The sequence below is a fragment of the Vombatus ursinus genome, unplaced genomic scaffold (assembly GCF_900497805.2).
Source record: "Vombatus ursinus unplaced genomic scaffold, bare-nosed wombat genome assembly UNPS02003292.1, whole genome shotgun sequence".
Classification (NCBI taxonomy): domain Eukaryota; kingdom Metazoa; phylum Chordata; class Mammalia; order Diprotodontia; family Vombatidae; genus Vombatus; species Vombatus ursinus.
In genome coordinates this window covers 1,901,601-1,925,281 of record NW_020943070.1, presented here as the reverse complement: position 1 = coordinate 1,925,281, position 23,681 = coordinate 1,901,601, and the positions used below count along the sequence as shown (strand labels likewise).

At 45.7% G+C, this 23,681-nt stretch overlaps 1 protein-coding gene across 3 annotated transcripts in view; it reads left to right on the top strand.

The window, feature by feature from the left end:
* Positions 1-23,681, top strand: part of GRAP2 (GRB2 related adaptor protein 2) — a 92,022-nt gene that overhangs the window by 10,552 nt on the left and 57,789 nt on the right. The window contains exon 1 of one of the 3 annotated variants that reach the window (XM_027873829.1): positions 6,720-6,917. The exons of the other annotated variants lie outside the window; for them this stretch is intronic. The gene's annotated coding sequence lies outside the window, so the exon portion shown is untranslated. Of the gene's footprint in view, positions 1-6,719; positions 6,918-23,681 lie in introns of those variants that run through there. 3 annotated transcript variants of the gene reach the window in all.

Sequence of the window (23,681 nt, the reverse complement as noted above, 5' to 3'; positions counted from 1 at the left end):
GGAGACGGTTGCTATTATTGTCCTCATTTTAGAGATGAGGAAACTGAGGCACATAATGATCAAGTAGTTTTTCTAGGGTCACCCATTGGTGTTTGAGGCAGGATCTGAACCCAGGTCTTCCTAATGCCAGTTCTGCCACTCCATCCGCTACTTCATAGGGTTGTGAGGAAAGTGCTTTGTAAAACTTCAAGTACTGTAAATATATCACCTGTCCTTATGGCTGTTGTTAATTATTACGGCTGGCTCCTAAAATTGATGCTTTGTCTCCCACCTCTGTGCTTTTGCATGCCCCCCCACTCATGTCTGGAATGCACTGCTTCCTCACATCTGCCTTGTAGAATCCCCACCTCCCTTCAAAGAATAGCTGTTGTGCAGTCTTGTATAAAAGGCCTCTGGTTGTATAAAAGTTCCCTCTGCTACCTGCTTTGTATTAGACTTTGCATAATAAGTATTACAAATATGTTGTGTGTGTAAGCCTCTTGATGGCAGGAATTGTTTTATGGGGTGGGGGGGCTTTGTATTCACAGAACGTCACATGGACCTTGCAGATAGTTCATGCTTAATAAATGTTAACTGAGTTGAATGACCAGAATAGAAGGTTAGTAAGACAGTGCTCTCTCAGGGCCTACCCAGAGGGCCAGCTTTGTTACTCTCCTGACCCGCCAAGCACTTTCCTGGTTTAAGTAGACAGAGAAATCTCTTGAATGTGACTCCTCGGAGGAGCTAAAAAATAATGAGAAAGAATGAACCATCCATCCCATCTTTGTTCATTCCCCATGCGGGCTTTCTGAAATTAGTTCTGCCTCCCTTTCTCCGATGGAAAGCCTGCCTAATTGATCAAATTGGTCATAAATCATCTTTTCCCTTTATTACACTTCCCCCTCAACTCCCCCTCAAGCTTTGCTGGCTTAATGGGACAATGCGAGGATGGTTTATGGTCTTTCTTTTTTATCGTGGACTTGGTATGGAAATGTTAGTGGTGGAAAGCTGAGCCCTCCACAGGCGTTCAGTATATAATAAGGAGATGCCTCCCATCCCTAATATGCTTTTTGTAAAAAAAAGAAAAGAAAAGAAATCTTTCAAAGAACGAAAACCCTTGAACAGAAGAACAGAAGGATAAAAGGTATTAATTTTGTAATTTGAATTTTATTGTTGTTTTTACAGCTACAATCCACCTAGGCCTATGGGGGTGCACAAAAAAGGCAGGATGGCCACAGCTCTGGGTCAGTCCCAGAGGGCAGAGATGCTTTTGTTTTTGCCTTGGCACCATCGTCCCTAACCCAGTGCCTGGCATACAGTAGGTGCTTAATAAGTGTTTACTGATTGTTGATTGAACAGATCAGATTTAATAGTTAATCCTGCTGCCATTCAGGCTGGTTTTTTTTTTTCAATCTTGTCTAAATCCCTGTGACCCCAGTTGGGGTTTTCTTGGTGAAGATGTTGGAGTGGTCTGCCATTTCCTTCTCCAGTTCATTTTGGACCTTAGAGAACATCTTATCCAAGGGTTCCTACCCTGGGGATCCATGAGCTTGGATGGGGGAAAATGGCATTGTTATTTCGACTAACCCGTAATGGAAACTGAGCGTTTCCTTCAATTATTTACGAACACGATTCTAGGAAGGGAGGGTTCTGGCGGCTTTACCAGCCTGATTGCCATAGGGGTGCAGGACACGGTAAGAGGTTAAAAATCCCTGATCTGGTCCAACCTCTTAATTTTACAAAGGAGGAAACCGAGGCGCAGAGAGGGCATCTCATTCTCAATCTAGAGCTGTGGTGGCTGATTGCTGTCCTTTGCTCTCGAAGAGAACTAAAATGACATTACTACGCTAGAGCCACCGTGCGTCCGTCCGACTGTGGCTGACCAGGCCAATGCGGGCTCGGAACGCTCTGCCGCTGGTCAGGCACACAGAGTCCGCGTGAATATCTGCGGTGGATTCTCTAAATCTGCGCATCTCGTGTTTCTTTCGAGCTGCTTCAATTCCGCTTTGCTCGTAGAACAAGCAGCTTCTCTGATGAGGGCCCGCCATGCTGGGCAGTTCTATGCCAATGTCTCCTGTGTCACACAATCAATTCCAAAGTACCTAAGAGCCACAGGGGCCCTCTGAGGATACCAGGAGACCTGGGGTTTGATCAGGTTCTGCCGCTAGTTAGCTGGGTGACCTTGTACAAGTCATGTCCCCTCCGGACTAGATGGCCTTCAAGTGGAAGTCACCTGAGGAAAAGTCATCAGGACCAAATCCCAGAGAAATCGGAGAAGTCCATTTAAAGCTCCTCCAGGGATCTGGAAAAGTGTCTCTTCCTGGTGCAGGTGCCAGGATATGGCTGGCGTTCCACAGAGTGGTGTAGGTTGGTCGTGGTTTTTTTTCTTTTGTTTTGAGGGTTTTTCTTTTTGGTCTAAATTTCATCACTCTGGGAAACTCTGCGTAGAACCTCTCTCTACCAAAGCAGATCAGCAGCATTCCGGTAACTGGTAACTTCTGAGAGTGGCCTGGGGCACTGAGAGGTTAATTAACTTTAGTTAAAAAGAGCTTGGGGACTTGACTTGAGCCCAGGTCTTCTCAGCTCCAAGGCAGGCTCCCCAGCCACTGTGGCAAGCTGCTTCTGACTTTCCTAGGTCTGGAGGGGCCTTCTAGTCCAAGCCCTTCATTTTACATATGGGGAAACTGAGGCCCAGGAAGGTGATCTGCCCAAATCACACAGAGAGGACACCTCAGAGCTGGGATTCAAATTCAGGTCTTCTTACCAAATCCAGTGTTCAGGTGTTCATGTCCGTTCATTCATTTAACAAGCATTTATTAAGCACCTATAGTTTGCTAGGCATTGTACTGGTCCAGTATTTGATGTGCTCAGATCAAGTGCCCGATTCATGTAATAAATCTCAAATCCCAGTTCCCTTCTCAGAACCCTGTATATGTCACTCAGAAGCTTCCTTCCTTCCTTTCTTTATTTCTTTCTCTTTCTTCCCTTCTCTTTTATTTTTTCTCTCTCTTCCTTCCTTTCTCTTTCTTTTTTCTTCTTTTCTCTCTTCCTCCCTTTCTTTCTTTCACTTTTTCTTTCTTTTTTCTTCCTTTATTTTTTCTCCCTTCTTTCAATCTCTTTCTTCCTTTTTTCTTCCTTCCTTCCTCTTTATTTCTACTTTTCTCTCTTTCTTCCTCCTCTCTCTCTTTCTTCCTCCTTCCTTCATTTCTTCCTTCTTTCCTCCTTTCCTTCCTTCCTCTCTCTTTATCTCTTTCCTTTCATCTTTTCTTTTTCTATTTCTTTCTCCCTTCTTTCTCTTTCTCTCCCTTCCTTCCTTCCTTTCTCTTTTTTCTCTTCAGTGCTGAATGACTCACCCAAGCTTTGCCTACCCTCAGCTCTGCCACTGGCAAACACATCCTGGACTTTTATTTTTTTCCCCAGATCATTCCACGGCTAACATGAAAATAAACAGTACGAACAGCCTTATGCTGGGGGCCTGAACAGCTGCCTCCTTGGTAGAGGTGACTCTCCCTGAAGGTCACACAATCTTCCATCTAATTTTTTTCATTATTAAAAGTCAGTCTCATTAATGTTATGGAGATGAGCTAGAGGCCCTTCTGAGACTGTGCGGCAGGCACCCAGAGTAGAGAAGTCCTGAGATTCAAGCCACAGGCTGGGCTGGCTTCTTTTATTTCTGCAGCATTTGGAGAGACTTGGTTTTAACAATAGCAATAATAACAGCTGATGTGTTATAGCGGATAAGGCACTGGACCTAGAGTCAGGAAGATTTGGGTTCAAATCCTGCTTCAGATGTTTACTAGCTATGTGACCCTGGGAAAGTCACTCAACCTCTAGCTCAGATTCCTCATCTGTAAAATAAGGCCAAGTTGAAGTTGTTGGCCTCTGAGTTCCCTTATGACTCTAATCTACGAATGAATGAATGGATGGATGAATGAACGAATGAATGAATGAAAAAAAGCATTGATTAAGTGCTTACTGTGTGCCCAGTACTATGATCCTATGATATCAGTAGGGCTTTAAGATTTGCTCCACACCCGACCTAGTCTGTCATCTGAGCCTCACAAGGGCCCAGTTTAAATGGGCTATGCTGAAGCCCAATGGCACCCAGAGGAGGCGGCCTTGGCTCAGGGGGTGAACTGGATCCCCCCAAGTAGCACGGCTAGTTGTCACTGAAGGCTAAAGTTGAACCCAGACCTTGCTGGCCTCCCTGAGCACCCTCTCCACTGAAGGGAGGTCATTTTCCTAAGGTCCCATGAAGAGTTAATTCCCGTGATGGAGCTGGAACCCCCACTCTGTAGAATCCACTCCCTTGTCTAGTCTTGAAGGTTTTAATGTATTGTAGATTGATTTTTAAGTGCCTGTCATAAGCATTATTGAGCACACACAAATTTTCTTCCTTCCAATTAAAAACCAAGAAACCTCTTTCTATTAATGCACTTTTTCTCTGTCACAATCCATTCTGGATATAGTGTCCCCCTCCAAGCTCACCCCCACCCAGTGAACCCTCCTCTGTGACAAAAAAGCATAGCTAAGCCAATACAGTGACCCCAGCTGACGTCACATGCCACATCCTGCGCCCAGAGTCTCCCACCTCTCCAAGGAAAGGAGGGAGGCATATTTCCTCATCTTTTGGGGGGTCAGTTGCCCATTATCATCATAAGGTAGTTTTTCCCTTGGTCTTTGTGTTCTTCTCATTTACATTATCGTAATCATCGAGAAGTAAACATGTTTAGCTGTCCTTTTAAAAGCAGAGGCTTTTCGCCTCTGTCAGATCTCGCCTGCATTTTACAATAGCTTGATAAGAGAAATAGGCCTCAGTTCACACTCCCCAGGTCAGCCCAAGTCCCACAGCCTTGCCCAGATCACAGCACACACCTGGCCTCTCTCGTCCCCACCCCCTCCTTTCTTTCCCACTGCTTTGTCTGATCTCCATCGGGGCCATCAGCCAGAGCAGCCTCACGGCTCCACTTAGACAGGGAAGCTATCTTTCCTGGGCATTTACAAATGCTGGGAACAAATTGGGAGGCCTGTTTTTCGGGTCTTTCTGCTCTTTCAATTGCCCGAGTGAATTTCAGGACCAGAAAATGGGACTGCGGCTCCTCCTTGCAGGGGGGACAGAGTGGTGGCTGCTTTCTGGGTCAGCTTAGCGGGCTGTGCGGAGGCTTGTGGTCCAATGGCTGGAGCAGCAGGGCATGAGCTCAGCCGTCCTCCTCTCAGCGGCTCTGGGCCCTGGCCCCTCCTCTGGGCTTTACTCCAAAAGTTCCATCCTTCTATTTTCCTGCAGAGAGGACTGTGTGAAGAGCAAAGAAATGACATACAAAAAAAGCTTTAAAATTATATAATAGTAGAGTTAGAACTGGGGGGAAGGGACCCCAGAGGTCACTCAGAGGTCATGGATTCTAACCCCCTGCCCCCAATTTACAGAGGAAAAGACTGAGGCCCAGAGAGGGAGAATACTCAAGGTCACACAGGTAATGACAGGGTTGAGATTCGAACCCAGATCCTCTGATTCTGGAGTCAGGGATCTTTCCATTGTATAGTGGGGCATTGTTCCAGAAAAGCACAGTACTAGACTTGTGCCCACTTTCTCATCTCCTTCACATGCAGGAGAACAATTTGACAGTAGAAAGAGCATTATATTTGAAGTCAGAGGATTTGGGGTCATTACTAACTGTATGATCTTAGACAAGTCACTTAACTTCTCTGGGACTCAATTTCCTCAGCTGTAACATAGGGAGGTTAGGTTTAATGCCCTCTAAGGTCCCTTCTAACTCGGAGGGCTGCCTGCCTCATACAACCGGCGTGTGTCAGTGGGGCTCGAACCCAGATCTTCCTGACTCCTGGGCTCTCTAAAGACAAAATAATAACAAAGTATTTTGGAACCTAAGGGGGAGAGCTCAGATAAGCAAGGGAGGTGGTAAACTCCAGAGATTGTGTTGGAGGCAGCATCTGAGCCAGGTAGCACAGTAAATAGATAGAGCATCAGTCCAGAGTCAGGAAGACTCCTCTTCCTGAGTTCAAATCCAGCCTCAGACATTACTAGTTGTGTGACCCTGGGCAAGTCACTTAACTCTGCCTCAGTTTCTTCATCTGTAAAATGAGCTGGAGAAGAAAATGGCAAATCACTCCAGTACCTTTGCCAAGAAAAGAAGATTCAGACGTGACTGAAAATGACTGACCAGTAAAAAACAATCTGTGCCTTGAAGGGAGCTGGGGTTCCAAGAGAGGGAGATGAAGAGGCAGAGATGGGGGACAGCAGGGGCGATGGAATGGGAGAGGAAGATAGAATATCATATATGAGGCAACAGCAAGGAGGCCGGCCTGGCTGGGTAACGTGAAATCAGTCCATGGTGACAAAAGGGAAAAGCACCCTTTTGAAATGGCTCCTGGTGGCCTAGAATTTCAGCCTGAAGTCCCCGTCTGCTGAGCCTCCTGCAGAGAGATGAGAACGTGGCCAGCCGGCTCGTGACAGACCCTCCTGAGGGCAGGGAAGGCCAGCCAGGCCAGCTGAGAGGCGCTCTGCCCCCAGAGCCTCGTTCCAGCCTGGGCCTTCCTCCCACCTCCGCCTTGTTTTCTCCTCCCATCTTTCTAGACCCACCGGTGTCCACTGGCCCTGAGAGATGCTTGCCTGTCCTACTTTTGGTTCAGAGAACTAAGGCCTTGGTAATGCTGCAGAAACAGTCACTTTGGTGATGACTGCTGGCCCTCTGCACTGGCCAGACTGTGCTGCCGGCTTCCCTCCTGGGCTGTCCCAAATCCAGGCTCGCCCCCTCCTCCTCTCCACCTTAGAGAATCCCTTCCAACCGCAGCTCACAACTGGCCTTCTCCCCGCAGTCATCAGAATTCTGCCGCTCTTGAAACAACTTTGCAGGTCCTCGGTTTGTGTGGCTCTGTGGACGTGCTAGGTGCCCCCACCGCTAGAATGGAAGCTTGCTGAGGTATGTCTCATTTCTATCTTTACATCCCTAGCACCTAGCGTGGTGCTTGGCCCACAGAAGGTACTTGAAAAGTGCTTGTTCAACTGAATTGAACTCACCCTACCTCAACTTTCCTATCTGTAAAATAGGGATGAAAATGTTTGCCATTACTTCCTTCACAAGGACGAATTAATGACACTGAGATCCTCAATAGGCCAAGATCATCCACAAAAATGCAGGTGGAGAAGGGGAAAATCATTCCTCCAACTGTAATTTTTTTTTTGGCTAGGCAATGGGGTTAAGTGACTTGCCCAGGGTCACACAGCTAGTAAGTGTCATGTGTCTGAGGCTGGATTTGAACTCAGGTCCTCCTGAATCCAGGGCCGATGCTCTAGCCACCTAGCTGCCCCCCAATAGTGAATTTTTTAAGACAACTAAATTCAGACCTCTTTATTTTTAAGTCAGAGAATTTGGGGTCATTATTAACCATATCATCTTAGACAAATCACTTAACTTCTCTGGGACTCAGTTTCCTCAGCTGTAACATAGGGAGGTTAGATTTAATGCCCTCCAAGGCCCCTTCCAACTCTGAGAGCTGCCTCACGAGCAAACGTCCATCACTGTTGTAAAAACAAGCCCAGCCTCTTAAAGATGGAGCCAGCTTCTCTAGTAGTAAGATTGACAAGGCACAATGGGCCATCACACTTCTTTTTATCTCAGAATGAATTATTTATCATTTCTGTGAGCCGGATAAGGAGTGGCATCTGCTTCCTTGCAAGTCCTCAGACTGCCATGCCTGAAAAACAGCATATTCTCAGCTAGTTGGCCTAGGAGTATAGTGGGAAGAGCCCTGAATTTGGAATTAAGAAGATCTGAGTTTGAATCCCAACTCCAATATTTATTCTAACTGCTTGGCTGTCGGGGGAAAGTCATTTAGCACCTTGAAGCCTCAGTTTCTTCACCTATAAGATGGAGTTCATAATACAATGAGGCTCAACTAAGTTGCTGCACAAAAAGTACATTGCAGACCTTAAAATGCTGCCTAAATGTCATCTGGGGAACGAAAGAGTGAAAAAGCATTTATTCCTTTCTTACCATGTGCCAAGCACCCTGCTAAGCACTGGGAATCTAAACAAAGCAGGCAGTCCTTCCTGCCAAGACACTCACATTCCAACAGGGAGATGCGACATATTTAGGAGGATGTGGCCGCGGGGCACGTGGCAAGGCCCAGCGGTCCTTAGCGATCCAAGATCATTTCAAATACCTAGAAATAATTTGTAATCCAAGAAATGTAGCTTAATGAAAACTCTGCATCCATCTCTTTCCAACAGTCTCGCTCTCCCACCGTGCCCATCAATTACAAGAATTTATATTACATATTATTATACATTATATAATAGTATGTATAATGTATTATTTATTATGTATAATATTGTTGTATATTATATTATGTGTTATTATGATATATCACATTACAATGTTATATATTATATAATATGTAATATAACATATATTACATGTAGTTGACGTTCAAAAGGTATGTAAGTGAATAAATGAATTCAGAATACATGTTGGGAATTGCAAAAATCATTTTTTACTCTGCAAAATAATTAGCAAAAATCTTCTGGTCTCGGGATGAATCAGAAATCTCACACAGACCTCTTGGTTTTAGGACTATCGTCATGGTGATTTTTTGAACTGACAAAAACGTTATTTCCAAAACATGGTTTCTTCAGTGATTTTGGTTCATTTGGAAAACAAGGCTCACATTTTTTTTAAAAAATCTAGTGACAAATAGTCATAATATCACAAATTTTATCTCATCATTATTGAGTGAGGGTCCAGCTGGATGTTACCCACCCACCCCATTTTCCCGTCTTCTGCCAGAACTCTTTCATTAGCGACAAAGGAGACAAAGAAAGAAGGTTGGAAGGACTGTAAAAGTAACTTTGTTGAACTCCCTTGCTCTACAGATGAGAGTTTGGGGGATTGGGGGCGATGCATCATTGTACTGTGTGACAAGCATAGAGGTCCTGTGTTCCAGTCCCCCCTCTCTCTGTGACTCGGGTAACTCACTCATCTGCCCAAGCTCAGGCTTCCTCATCTACAAAACTAGGGTCTTAGAGGGGGTGCTGTCTGAGATCCCCTTTGGCAAGATCTATCATCCCCACGACCCGAGGGGCCTTAAGCTACCGACTTCTCTCTGGGCCACGGTTTCCTCACCTGTAAAATGAAGGGGCTTGAATGGACCGGCCTTACGATTCCCTCCAGCTACAAATCTATGATTCTAAATCACTTTACCTCTGTGCAGCTCAGTTTCCTCATCTGTAAAATGGGGATAATAATAGCACCTACCTCCCAGGGTGGTTGTTAGGAGAGAACAAGATAATATTTGTGAAGTGTTTTGCAAACCTTAAAACATTATGGAAATATGAGCTCTTATCATGAATATTATTATTTTTATTATTATATAGCACTCTGAAGTTTGCAAAGTACCCAATAGATATTTATCTTTTTTCTTTGTCCCATCAAAATTTTATTATTATTTTTATTATTAATAATAATAGCTCACATTTACATAGGGATTTAAGGTCTGCAAAGTACTTTTCGTACATGATCTCATTTCATCCTCCCAACAAGTCTGTGACATAGGTACAATTAACAGATATTTGTCTTATGAAAGCCTCACAACAAGCCTGTGCAGTGGGCATTATTATTCCCATTTTGCAGATGTGGAAACTGAGGCCCAGGGAGGGAAAGTGACTTGGGAATCATAGAATCCTAGTTTTAGAACTAGAAGGGGACCGTCTGGTCCAACTCTCCTATTTTACAGAAGAGGAAACTGAGGCCCAAAGAGGATCAGTGACCTTGTCCAAGGTCACCTAACTCCTAAGTATCTGAGGCCAGTTTTGAATTCGAATCTTTGGGACTCCAAACCCAGGGCTCAGTACTGCACTGCCTCTCCATCGGGCTCTTGACTATGTCTCCAAGCCAAGGCACATAGATCTGTGGAGTGCCTCTTGTATGCAGACAACTCTTCTATCCACTGTGGGGAATGGCCAGAGACGCAGAGGAAGATGCCATCATTGTAATCTTAGTAGAATTGGGGACAATTGTCTTTAAACTCCCACTGAAACAATTTCAGAGTTTGACAGATGACAGCGTGACCTTTCACCTCAAGCCAGCCAAATAAAGATGGGCTATAAAACAGCTATGATGTGAATTGATCTCCAAATGAGACTGAATACATGCCTGAGGGAAGGCATGCCACAGCCAGATGGGTTATGGTTCAAATAAATCACAAAACTAAAGCCTTGTTCTCCAAAGGAAATGTTCACACCTCGGGGTTAACTCACTTGGCTGCCAGTGGATTCAAATCCATCATGGCGACCGATGGAAAAGTAAACGGATTTGTGGCAGATGGAGCTCTGTGCAGCTATCTTAGGGCTCCACGGGGGATCACAGAACTAAAATTGGAGGAAACCTCCAGCCCCCGGCTTTAACAAGCTCACAGAGAAGAGGCTCGCAGGGAAGAGACGTGCTCAGATCGCACAGGGAGTAAATGGCAGAGATTCAAAATGAGGTCCCTGACTCTGAACTTGGGCCACTTGAGAATGGTGCAGATGATGGCAGTGGTGACTTCCTGGCAGGTTAACATTTGTGCCAGGAGTTGTAAAAATGTAACACTTTGCTGGCTACCTTGAAAAACTGGCAGCTTTGGGGCAGCTAGGTGGCGTGGTGGATAGAGCACTGACCCTGGAGTCAGGAGGACCTGAGTTCAAATCCAGTCTCAGACACATAACATTTACTAGCTGTGTGACCCTGGGCAAGTCACTTAACCCCCATTGCCTAACCAAAAATAAATAAATAAATAAACAAAAAAACCTGGCAGCTTATTATGATGATGATTAAATATTAAATTTCCAAAATATGATGAGTTCACTACGTGAAAGTAAAAATGACCTGCCATGATCTTCATTGCCCGGAACAGGAATGAAATCAATCCCTGACTCTCTTCCTCCCCTCCCCTAAAAGTCTGTCCATCCTATTTCAAACTTTTATCACTGTACCATTTAAAAGCCACCCAACCCCTCTTTATTCTATGGCTTTCTACCTATCCTGCATAGAGCTTGTTTGTACATATGTTTGTCTGTTGTCTTTCCAAATGGAATGGAAGTTTCTTGAGGGCAGAGACTGTCTTTTGCCTCTTTCTGTATCCCCAGCACTAAGTACAGTGCCTGGCATACAGTAGGTGCTTAATAAATGTTTATGGATTGCCCAATATGTATGTTTTCATGTCTTAATAGATTTTAAGAGGCATTACACAGCAATTATACCAAGTTCCAACACTGATAATCAATCCACAAATATTCATTGAACACCTGCTTTGGTCAGGGTACTAAGATGGGCACTGTTGTCAATTTAACTGTAGGTCAGTGATTCGTTGATTAGCCATTAACTAAATATGGGTGAGGACAGAGCACTAGGCCCTGGAGGAAAGCAAGAATGAAGACATTGGCCCAGTCGCCATGTTGCTTCCAATATAGCAAAGAGGATACAGATCACCACCAATAGGAAAAACAGATTCTTGGCCACGTTGAGCAATCTGTGATTTCTTTGGGGTGGTACCACTTCCTCCACTGCCAGATCTTCTCATCTCATGTGATTCTCGCCCATGTTTCATTATAAAACATCTGTAGAGGATCTGCCTGTCCCCTGTTCTCAGGCCCCTCCCAGCCCTGACATCCCTTGCTCTAAGGCCCCTCCCAGCTCTGACATTCCCTGTTCTAAGACCCCTCCCAACTCTGACATTTCATTTTTCTGAGTGTCTAGTTGATTCTTTAGAAAATATGGCTCTGGCTGTCTGGAGGGCCTGGTTGACTTTCAGAGAATCCATGAAGGCCTTGTGGTTCACCGACCCTGCTACCACAGCTAGGAAGGAGAATTAGAGCATTCCTCAGGAAGGGTAAAGCTGAGAAAGCAAGTCTGGCTGTGCCAAGGCCTGTGCTCATCCCTAGGAAATATGTGAAGAATAAATTCCAGTCGTGGTCCTCGAAGGCTGTGACAGTGGGGTTTTCTGGCATTAGGATCATAAGCATTCCTCCAAAGTCCCATAAAGTGGGTCTCCTACACACCCGTCTCCCCTGCAGATTCTGCGTCTTTGACGGCGCCTAGCCCACCTTTCCCAAGGCCGTGCTCTAGCAAGAATGGCTCGCCATCCCTCACTTTCCCCTGCTTCTGTGGTTATTTAGATCAGTCCCAGAGCAGAACTAGGACCTGGAATAGCTAAAACAGGGAAAACAGAGACCAGGGGAAGAGGGACACAGCCGAGAGAGATGCCCCCTTTCCAGCTCTGGTGCCAGGGCTGGGATGGACACCCTTTAGTCCTGACACTATGAGCTAGAGGGCTGGGAGAGATCAGGGGGAGGATCAGGGATAACTGTGACTGCAGATACCTTCCTGCTGAGGTCACAGGCTTCTCAATTTAGAGTTGGGAGGGAGCTCAGAGGCCCCTCATTTTACAGAGAAGGAACATGAGGCCCAGCAAGGTAAAATGACTGGTCCCAGGTCACAAAAATCACCAGAGTAGGATTTGAACCCAGGTCCTCTGGTTCCAGAACCTGTGCTTATGATCCCACGTTAGGCTGCCTGCCTTGAGAAGCTGTAGCTGGTATAGTTATGATGATGATGGTGATGATATAATATGTTACGTTATAATAATAATTATTACAATAACAACATTTATATAGTGCCTATTATGTGCCAGGCACTGAGCTAAATACTTTACAAATATTATCTAATTTAATCCTCACAATAATCCTGGGAAGTAGGTGCTATTATTATCCCCATTTTACAGATGAGGAAACTGAGACAAACATAGGATAAGTGACTTGTCCAGAATCACACAGACTCTAAGTGTCTGAGGTTGAATTTGAATTCAGTTCTTCCTGACTCCAGGCCCAGGTTCTGTGCACTATGGGGTCATCTGGTGGAGTAGAGAGAATGTTAGATTTGGAGTCAAGATGACCTGAGTCTGAATCCTGCCTCAGATTATTGTTGTGTGACCATAGGCAAATCACTTTCCCTCTCTGGGCCTCAGTTTCCTCATCTGTAAAATGAGAGGGCTTTGGCCTGGAGGACCTCTAAAGTCTCCTTTCATCCTATGAAAATTCTTCTCCAACACCCTGGTGTCTCCTCCAATAGAATGTAAGTTTCTTGAGGTCAGGACCTTTTCATTTCTACTTTTCCATTTGCAGAGTCCTCTACTTAATGAATTTGTGTTAATTGATTCATCTGTTACCTGGTACTCAAAGTGAAGAGAACTCTCTGTGAGTAGGAAGTGGGTACAGTAGAAAGACCTGTAAACCTGGACACAAGAGAGAGCCAAGTTCAAATCCTGCTTCTTCCATTGCCTAGCTATGAGCCCCTTGGCAGGTCACAACATCCAAGACCCTCAGTTTCCTTATTTGTGAGATAACTCTCGAAGTGTGTCTGTCATTGAACAGTTGTGAAGAAAGTCTTTCATAAGCCTTCATGCTCTACTTCAGCATCAGTACTTGAATCCCTTGTCCCCTTGACCTGCCAAACCCCAGCCCTGGATCACTCCCACCGTCCACCTTCTTTGCTCCTGTTCACTTGTTCCCCTGCTCCTCCGCATCATCATCACTCAGATGTCTTGTTTCCTCACTATCTCCTTCATTCTTGTCCTTCAGACTTGTCCAGAGTCACACAGCTAGTGTTATGTGTCTGAGGCCGCATTTGAACTCAGGTCCTCCTGAATCCAGGGCCGGTATTCTATCCACTGCACCACCCAGCTGCCCCCTCTCTCCTTCATTCTTGACTTACATGAAGAGGCGGCCCTTCTCCTTAAAACCCTTCAACATGTACCCTTGACTCCAATAATAATAACTAAAGATAGCATTTATATAACATTTTTAAGGTTTACAAAGCACTTTACAGATAATCTCTCATTTGATCTTAACAACAACCCAACAAGGTGAATGGTATTATTATCTCCATTTTACAGATAAGGAAACTGAGGCAGACAAAGGTGAAGTGACTTGCCCAGGTAGACTAGCTGACCTGAGGCTGGATTTGAACTTGGGTTTACCTGACTCAAGGGCCAGCACTCTATTCACTGGGTCACCTAGCAGCTTCTGAAAAGAAAGGTAACATTGATTGTTTTGAGCCAATAGGCGATGAATCCTCTCCAAAAATCTTTATTTTTTGTTAAACAAGAGTCCTAGAATTTGAGTAAGTCAGGAGAACTATTTCATCCAAGAGTCCTCAAGAGAGCTTATCATAATTTTGTTTACAGTGATTTGGTATGGAAATATTTTCCAGAGTGGCTGCTATCCTTCATTCTAATCATACTCCTTCTGGAGCACAGACTTGGCTTTGAGCCCCCATCTCATTCCAAGCTTCACCACCTGCCCTATTGCCTTTCATCGAGGCCCCGTTCTTCCCCTCCAATTGCTTCATTTAACGTCGCCCTGGCATGCCACCCCTCCCCCAGCCAAGCTTTCCCAACATGTCACCCCCTTCCTTTCTCCTGCCAAGAATTATTCATTCTCAGGGACTCTCTCCCCTGGAATCAGGACGAAGGAGGCAATGAGTTAAAAGAGGAAACCAAATTGCTGAGGCACCCGCAGCTCGGGGCAGCCGGGAAATGTCTCCCTGCCTCCAGCTAGTCGGCTTAAGAAAACCACTGAAGGTTTCCTGGTGAGCAGCTCCTTCTGGTCCCTTCTTGATTGAACGGTCTTCATATTTGACTAGGTATTAACTCAAGTGGGCCCTGCACCAGGGGAAAACAGAATTGGAAGGAATATATTGTTTTGGGAGCAGAGCACCCAGGGCTGACATCTCATCAGATGGTACCTTTTCTGGGCTAGAGGGACCGCTGAGGAAAACCGGAGGAACTTGGGAAAATCAGGTGGGGCACTCCCAGGGCTCCCTCCTATCCCCCATAAGCTTGCTCTCTAGAATCACCCAAGGAGCAGTGGGGTCATGGACTGAATAGTGAAAGAAACACTGATTTCTCAGATGGATTGAAGAGGCGCTGGTGCAAAGGAAAAGTCAGTCCCAGATGCTAGCAAATCTTCTGCCATGTGGATTTTTTTTAACAGCTTTGTCATTTCTTCCCTGGAGAAGTTTACATTTCAATTCGATCCGAATCAAAATTACATCCATGCCAAGGATCATCTGAAGCGCCGGAGACATGGAGACTAAATTAATGCAGGCCCTGCCCTCAGTGAAAGTACACTCTCCCGGTGGGAGACAACAGATCTTCAGGTGGATCGATACAGAGGAATTTCACGAGGGAGAGAGAGCTAATAAGTGAAGCACTGATAATAAGGAAAGGGATCCTTCAGGAAGGGGGCAGCTAAGATGGGCTTTGTGGGAAGGCAGGGATTCCAGGAGGCACGGGGGACCATTTGTCCAGCGGCATTAGGATCACAAAGGTCGAGCTGCTGGCAGCTCCAAGGACACCATTAGGGATGAGGAAACGACAGCCCGGCAAAGGGACTTGCTCAGCACCACCCAGCCAGTGAGGGTCAGAGACCAGCCTGGATCCTGGGCCTTCCTGAGTCCAGGCCCGGCGCTCTGCCCACTGCACCAGACTGTCTCAATGGAGGCAAGGAACGAGGATGGGCCAGAAGGCAGGTTTGGCTAGAATGCAGACTGTGCAAAGGGAAGGAACGTAAAGTAAGGCTGGAAAGGCAGGTGGGAGCCAGACCATGAAATGCTTTAAATGCCACATTTCATTTATTCTCGCAACATTCCTGAGAGGCAAAAAATATGGGTAAACTGGAGTATACCATTGTGAAGCAACTCTCTGGGGGCGGCTTAAATTGCATAAATGCTTATTCAGCTGCTGTTGCTGATGCAGGACAGTTAAGGTGAGGCAAACATCACTGGGCCACAACCCCATTCAACAAGGGTTAGGGAGATATAAAAAAACAAAAATGAAACCGTTCCTGCCCTCAGGGAGTTTCCACAGTCTCTTCATTTTCTGTCGGTCAACTAGCTTCAATTATTAGAAGGTCCTAACTTTAACCCCGGCAGCTTGGTGGCACTGTGAATAGAGCGCCAGGACCTGGAGTCAGAAAGACCCAAGTTCAAATCTGGCCTTAGACATTATTAATCGTGTGACCCTGGGTAAGTCACCGCACCTCGTCTGCTTCAGTTTCCTCATCTGGAAAATGAGCTGGAGAAGGAAATGGCAAACCACTCCAGGATCTTCGCCAAGAAAACCCCAAAGGGGGTCATGAACAAATCCTTCAACCCTGAATCTTTTTGAACCTCGGTTTTCCTGACTGCAAGCCCGGCCACCTGTCTACCAGCTGTCTCCAATTAGATAAAGGTTTGTTAATTGGCTGATTGATCCCAGAGGGCAGACCTAGGAACAGCTGGAGAGAGGTAGATTTCAGTCCCTCATAAGGATAGCTTCCTAACCGTGAGAGCATCCCAAAATGGAAAGGGGGGGGGCTTGGTTCCCCCTCACCGAAGGTCTGAGCCGAGGCTGAATATCCCCTTGTCAGGGGTGGTGGAAAGTGCAGTGGATTTGAATTCAGGTACAGGCTGGTCCATCACAATCAATCAATCACCAGGCACTCATTACCTGTCTATGCATCAAACCCAGTGCTAGACTCTGGGTATACAAAGATTAAAAAGAAAAAAGAAACAAGGCTTGCCCTCAGGGGGCTTACATTCTCTTAGGAGAGATATATAAGTAAATATAGAATAAACGTGTAGTAAAACTCCATGCCAGCTTCTCATGGGGGAGGGACTGCTTCACTCATTTTATTTATATCCCAGAACCTAGCACAATGCCTGGTACACAGTAGGTGCTTAATAAATATTTAATTGATTTAAAAATAAATAAATGTGAAGGAGTTTGGGAGGGAATGACCTAACATTTGCTGGGATCTGGAAAGGTTTCTGTACAAGTAGCACTTCTGGTACATCTTGAAGGAAGGGAAGGTTTCTCTGAGGACAAGTGGGGAGGGAGTACGGAACAGAGGTATGAAGAACAGCGAGAACACCAGTGTGGCTGGATCAGGAATTCAGTAAAAGGAGTAATGTGTATTGAAGCTAGAAAGGTAAGCTCGGGCCAGGTTGTGAAAAGCTTGAACTACCAATCACAGAAGGTTCCATTTGAGCCTAGGGAGCCCCGCAGGGGAATTCGTTGAGTAGGATAATCCTGTGGTCAGATCCACAGCAGTGTGGGGGAGAGACTGGAAGCAGGCAAAGCAATTAAGAGACCATTGCAATAGTCCAGGAGAGAGGTGATAAGGACTGATCTGGGGTGGTGGATGTGGGAAGAGGTCAGACCCAGCTGTGCAGGTAGAAATGGCAAGATCTGGCAGCCGATGTGCGGGGGTGAGGGAGAAAGAGGAATCGGGGAACAACGCAAACCCCAAGTTCATGAACACGGGGTACTGGCAGGTTGGGGTTTCCTCTAACAGAAAGAGCAACGTCTGAGTGGAGGGGGAGATCGGATGCCTCGGAGCTCCCCCCAGCCTCTCAGATTCTGCCGTCCTCTTACCTGAGACGGGTTGTAAAAAGAGGCCTGACTCCAGAGCCGGGGTTGGGTGGGGGACCTAGGGCACCTAGCAAGAGTCAGTCCTTGGGGCAGTAGAGTTGGGAGGAGGGGCGTCCAGCCCCAGGCCTTGAAAGGGTGACAAAAGGCAGCTGGACCTTGGTGGTCACCTTATCTAAAACTACAAATCAAAAAATTAGTGCCGTGGTCTCTGGGGTAGGAGAAAAAAACAAACGCCTCCCCCTGGATATTAGTGCCTCAGCTGGGTGAATGCTCTGGTCCAAAGGAGCAAGGGTCATAGAATCATGGTGTAGACCTGGAAAAGATCGTAGAGGCCAGTTAGTCCAATCCCCTTAGTTTACAGAAGAGGAAACTGAGGCACAGTGAGGGGGCATGATTCGCCCACGGACTCTGATTCCCATATTACTTTTTCCCTCCAGTATTCTGCCTCTGAGGGCGCTCACTATTCATCACATTTGTAATTCTATCAAATACTCAAGTGCTGTGACAGGCACTATGTAAATAATACCTACTCACAGCAGAATTTCTATCAGCTCCCTTAATTGTGAAAACACCTCTGGTCTAAATTTGCTTTTTTTTCCCCTTGCTCCAAGAACTGGGCAGGCAGAGCCTTGCCTGATCATGCAGTCAATTAATAATACATTAATTAGCTGCCCCAAAAAGGATCAGATTGTCTCTGTGGAAATCACAAAACCCAGAACGGAGGGATATTGACTTCATTGTGTTTCTTTAAAAAAAAAAAAAAAGCCATCCCCAGGATCCACAGGTAATGGTTGAGTCAGATGTTGCAGAGCTGAAATATTTAATCTGAGTCAGTAATAAAAGAGTGGAGACTTTCAAGAATCAGGCAAAATAAACACAGCAGCTCAAGATAAAGGACTAGGGGAATTGGCCCGTTTTATTTGGTACTCACAGATAGGAGGACAGCAAGTGAGAGGAAGGTTTTAGTTACATTTTTATGTTATTTGTATTATTTTATTACATTGTCATACTATTATTTAGTTATATATTTGATAGGATATGGATGATATAGTATTGAAATGTTCAGTTTTATAATGTACATGATATTGTTAGAGTTGTAAAGTTCAACTTTCACAAATGTATAGGTTTTAGTCAATTCCACAGCCATTCATTAAGTCCTGCCTAATGTTCAGTACACAGGCAGGTAGGTTCAGTGGATAGAGTACCAAGCCCGAAGTCGGGAAGATCTGAGTTCAGATCTGGCCTCAGATACTTACTAGCTGTGTGACCCTGGGCAAGTCACTGCATCCTTTTTGCCTGAGTTTCCTCATCAATAAAATGGACTGGAGAAGGAAATTGCAAACCACTCCAGTGTCTTTGTCAAGAAAACCCCAAATGGGGTCATGAAGAGGTGGACATGACTGAAAAAACAACAGGGCTGAATGTTCAATACACTGAGAAGAGAAAAAACGAAATGAAAGAGGGCCTTCCTTCAAGGAGCTTCCATTCTATCTGAAGAATATACTCTATACACAGACAAGTCAACACAAGGCAGGTGGAGGTGAGTCAGGGAAGGTAGCATATCAGCTGAGCCTTGAAGGAAGAGGATTCCATGAGGCACTGACTCGAACATGCCCCGTGGCCTAACTGAACTGCCCTCCACACTGATTTTCCTTCTGGCCACCATATTTTTGCATAGGCTGGCTCCACGATCCTGACACGTTCCCTTTCCATGAATCCCAGGCCTGGGGCATGTGAATCAGGCATGGATGGCATGGCCCCCACTAGAGATGTGGGGAAAGTCTTTCCAGAATCTGCTGGCATTTGCCAGAGGCAGGGATGGCCCATCTTCCACCCATCCTCCTTCATTTTCTACATCGCACCCTCCACCTCACCATTCTCTTTCCTTTCCGAGAGGGTCTTCAAGCTGCTTCTCTTCTCTTTCCAATTTTTCCATTTTCAAGGTTCTTGGTCTGGTCGAGAGTTGGTAAAGTCATTCTTCCTTAATTTGTCCTTGGTCACCCTTAGCCTTCCCTTAACCTGCTTTTTTTAAACACTCTTTCCTCTAAAGTTAGTGTGAAGCCATCATTCTTTTCCTACAGACTAGAGGGGGCTCCACTCAGTGGCACTGCGGGTGGGCCTCTGGCCCAGGTAAACCTTGAGGGGAGGGGAGAGAACAATACCTGGAGAACCTATACTCGTGAGATCACGTATGAAGGCTTGGAAGTTACTGATCCCATTGGCCTGTCTCCCTTCGAGTCTTTAAGGTGGACGATTGGTGCTTTAAGAGATACATGGGGCAGCAAAGGTGAGGGGGTCAAAGGGTGGGCCACAGTGCAGATGTTTTCAGACTTTTCCAATGTCTTCATCAACTTTGCTGATTTTTTTTCTCTTATTATTCATCAAAAATATTTTTGGTGGCCAGTTAGGTGGTGCAGTGGGTAGAGCTCCAGCCTGGGAGTCAGGAGGACCTGAGTTCAAATCCAGCCTCAGACACTTGACACTTACTAGCTGTGGCAAGTTACTTAACCCTGATTGCCTCACCAAAAAAAAAATACATATATACATATATATATTCTTTTTTATATGGGATGGCTCTCTGGGGGGTGAGGGAAGGGAAAGATATTGGGAGAAATTTTGGCAAAATAAAACAAAAGATGCCAATAAATTGATATGTGGGGTAGTAGAAAGGAAGCTAAGCTTGTGGTCAAAAGAGCTGGAGAAAGATTCAAACTCACATCTTTCTGACTTGAAATATGGCCCTCTCTCTACTATTCCTCTTATAACAGAAGAATAAAAAGATTGCCTTGCCAAAGTGAGGGCCCAGGGGAAGTTGGACGGCATGAATTCGCCATGTCGGCTTGGATAAATAATTTCCTCCAGCTAGATTCAGGCTCTGAGGTGTCCCTGTGGCCTGGAATCAGGAAAACCTGAACCTGAGTCCTGCCTCAGACACTTCCTAGCTGTAGGACCCTGGGCAAGTCACTTAACATCTTTCAGCCTCAGTTTCCTCATCTGTAAAATGGAAATAATGATAGCATCTCCCTCCAGCAGCTGCTATGAAGCTCAAGTGAGGTAATATCTGTAAAGTAGTTAGCAGGCTTTAAAGTGCTCAGTAAATGCTATTAATGTTGGTTTTATTTGAATAGGAGCAGAGGAGGAGGATGGTGAGGGGGAGGGGAGGCAAAGGATGAGCCCCATCAGAGGAAGGGAGAGAGTGATTCCAGGGACCAGCGCAGAGTTAAATTGGAAAACTATAGGGTTGGGATTTGAAGGGAGGAAAAGGAAGTCAGAACAGGGGCAGTCGCCTGAGAAAGTACTTCAGTCGGCCGGCATGCATTCGTCATCTCTTACGGTCAATTCAAGTCAATAATTCATCTCCATAAATGCTGATCAAGCGCCTACTATACTCCAGGTCCTGTGCTAAGTGCTGAGGATACAAAAAATCGACAAAAGACAGTCTCTGCCCTCGAGGAGCTTACAATCTAACGGGGGAGATGACATGTGGAGCAAGATATACAAACAAGCTGGAGATGGGATCAGTAGGAAAGAGAAGCACTAGAATTAGTAGGGGTGGGAAGGCTTTCTGTAGGGGGTTCAATCTTAGTTGGGCCTTGAAGGAAGCCAGGAAGGTCAGTAGTGTGAGCAGACGAGGCGGAGCATTCCAGGCTTGGGAGACAGCCAGAGAGAATGCTGAGCTGAGAGGCTGTTGTCACTGGATGGAAGCCTAGTGTTGGGGATTAAGGTATAAGAAGATTAAAAATGTAGCAGCTAGGTGGTGCAGTGGGTAGAGCTCTGGCCTTGGAGTCAGGAGGACCTGAGTTCAAATCCAGCCTCAGACACTTGACACTTAACTAGCCGTGTGACCCTGGGCAAGTCACATAACCCTGATTGCCTCACCAAAAAAAAAAAAGATTAAAAATGGAGATTCCAGAAAAGGCAAAAATATCTCTGCCCTAGAGGAGCTCACAATGCATACATATTGAGTTGGTGGATAGTAATCTCTGAGGGGAAGGCGCCAGTAGTTAGGGGTGGGGGTAGGAAAGATTCCTTGAGGACCTGAGCTGAGTGTTCAAGGGCACCAGTGGAATTAAGAGGCAGAGGTGAGGAGAGGAAGCACCTTCCTCCTAGGGTTTTGTGTGGAGCTAATGAGATAATTGATGTAAAGCACTCCCCGAACCTTCGAGCATCATAGAAATGTGAGCTATGATTAGACACCCCACGCCAGCCCAGCCCCAGCTCTCTCCAAGGCCAAGGTCAAATGCACGTCCTTCTTCATTTGTTAGTGTCTGCCACATGTCCAGAATAAATACACATGATTAGATTAGACAAGGTGCCTTCCAGCTCTCCATCTCTGATGGTTAATTGCAACAACTAATCTGGGGTCAGAAGAACAGAGGATGAATATACCTACCTCCTCCTGGAAGAGAGGTGAGGGACCATGGGTGCAGAATGTTGCATACACTGTCATGGGCCATCAGTGTGTCCACCTGTTATGCTTAACTGTCTTTCTGTGTTACAAAGGGGAGTGTGGTGTAAAAAAAAAAGATCAATTAAAAAGGGAGGAAGGGAGAAAGAGAGAAAAGAAAAGGATCTGAGAAAAAGAAAAGAGATTTAAGAAAGAAAGATTTAACAAAGATGAAGAAAGGAAGGACTCATGGCTAAGATTTAAGATCATAGGTTCACAAATCTTGGGCTAGAAGGTACATCTAGTTCAACCATCATTTTTACAGATGGAGAAACTGAGGTTCAAGAAGCCTTGGTGATTTGCCCCCAGCTGACAAGAGGTAGAACACTCAGAGAGGGGATCTGGCCATAAGTCCTCAAGGATGGGGGGGACTTATTTATTCTCTGGTCAGCAGAGGACCCCTTTTCTAGGTGGTCTCCTACAACCTGCCTTGGAGCCTTCAGCACCAAGGTCACAGCAAGGACAAGACTTGGGACATCCTGGGCTCCACATCCATCTGTTCCTTCTCGGAAAGAGAGATCCAAACAAGAGCCCCTCCCTCGGCCCTAAGTCAGAACCACCAAGAGGCAGCCCTGGGGGCTGGGCCTGAGTCATTTGACTTTTAGGTTGACTGGGATGATTTAGATCTATAGGTCTTCTCACACAGGAAGAGGAGGGCTATGTGTATAGTCTCTGAGAGGGGAAGACTGTTTTGGTAAGACTAGGATTTGTGATAAAAATGAGAAGCAGCACTGTGGAAATCTTGGGTTCAAATTCTGACTCCCACATATACTAGCTGTGTGACATGGGAAAATCCCATCACTTCTCTGTGTCCAGGCAGCTCTGCTGAGAAGTGCTGACCTACGTTGGTGAAAGGAGTTTCGTCCCAAGAGAGATAATAACAGGTCCAGTCTTTACCATAAAAAATAAAGTCTCTAGGTCAGATATGACTCTTCAGGAATCAACTCGTTGGAAGATGCCAGCTGGTGCATCCTTTGGATATTGTACCAGGACAAATGATGACAATAAGACAGACAGTAGTCATATTCTTAAGGGAACAGAATTTGGGAGCATCCTCTGGTCTTGTACGCCAATGGCAGCCAACTCAACTGGAAATGGGGCCAATAAGCTGTACATAAAGTTCCCTGGGTGCATGGAGACCTAAAAAACCCCATGTTGATATCATCTATATTTCACTGTATTTCTGTTTATTTGGTTAAATAGTTCCCAATTACGTTTGAATCTGATTCTAGCGTGCTCAAGAGGGTCGTAGGCCACACGTAATCCCTCGGTCCATGTACTTGACACTTCTGCTCTTCACAAGCCAGTATCTCAGAGCAGGGAGGGAGTTTAAAACAGTGGATGTCAGAGCTGGGAGGGCTTTAGAACCCAGAAAGCATTGGAGAGACCTTAGAACAGAGAATGTCAGGGCTGGGAGGGATCTTAGAACAAGGAATGTCAGAGCTAGGAGTGAGCTTAGAACAGGGAATATCAAAACTGGGAAAGGCCTTAGAATATGGAATATTAGTGCTGAGAAAGGCCTTAGAACACGAAATGTAAGTGGTGGGAAGGGCCTTAGAACATGGAATGTCACACCACAACTACCCAAATCTAGGTTCCCATCACCTCTAGTCTGCCTAGCCACCCTGAAAAGTGGAGAGACTAAAGGTCTCCACGTAAGGCGTTCTTAAAAGACTAAACACACGGAGGGATGCAATGATAAAGGGGGTATGTCCAGAGAGGGGAATGTCAGTGTTTCTAATTAAGGAAGTGCTCCATTTGTGAGTGATGGGGAGATTGGGAGTGTGGCTGA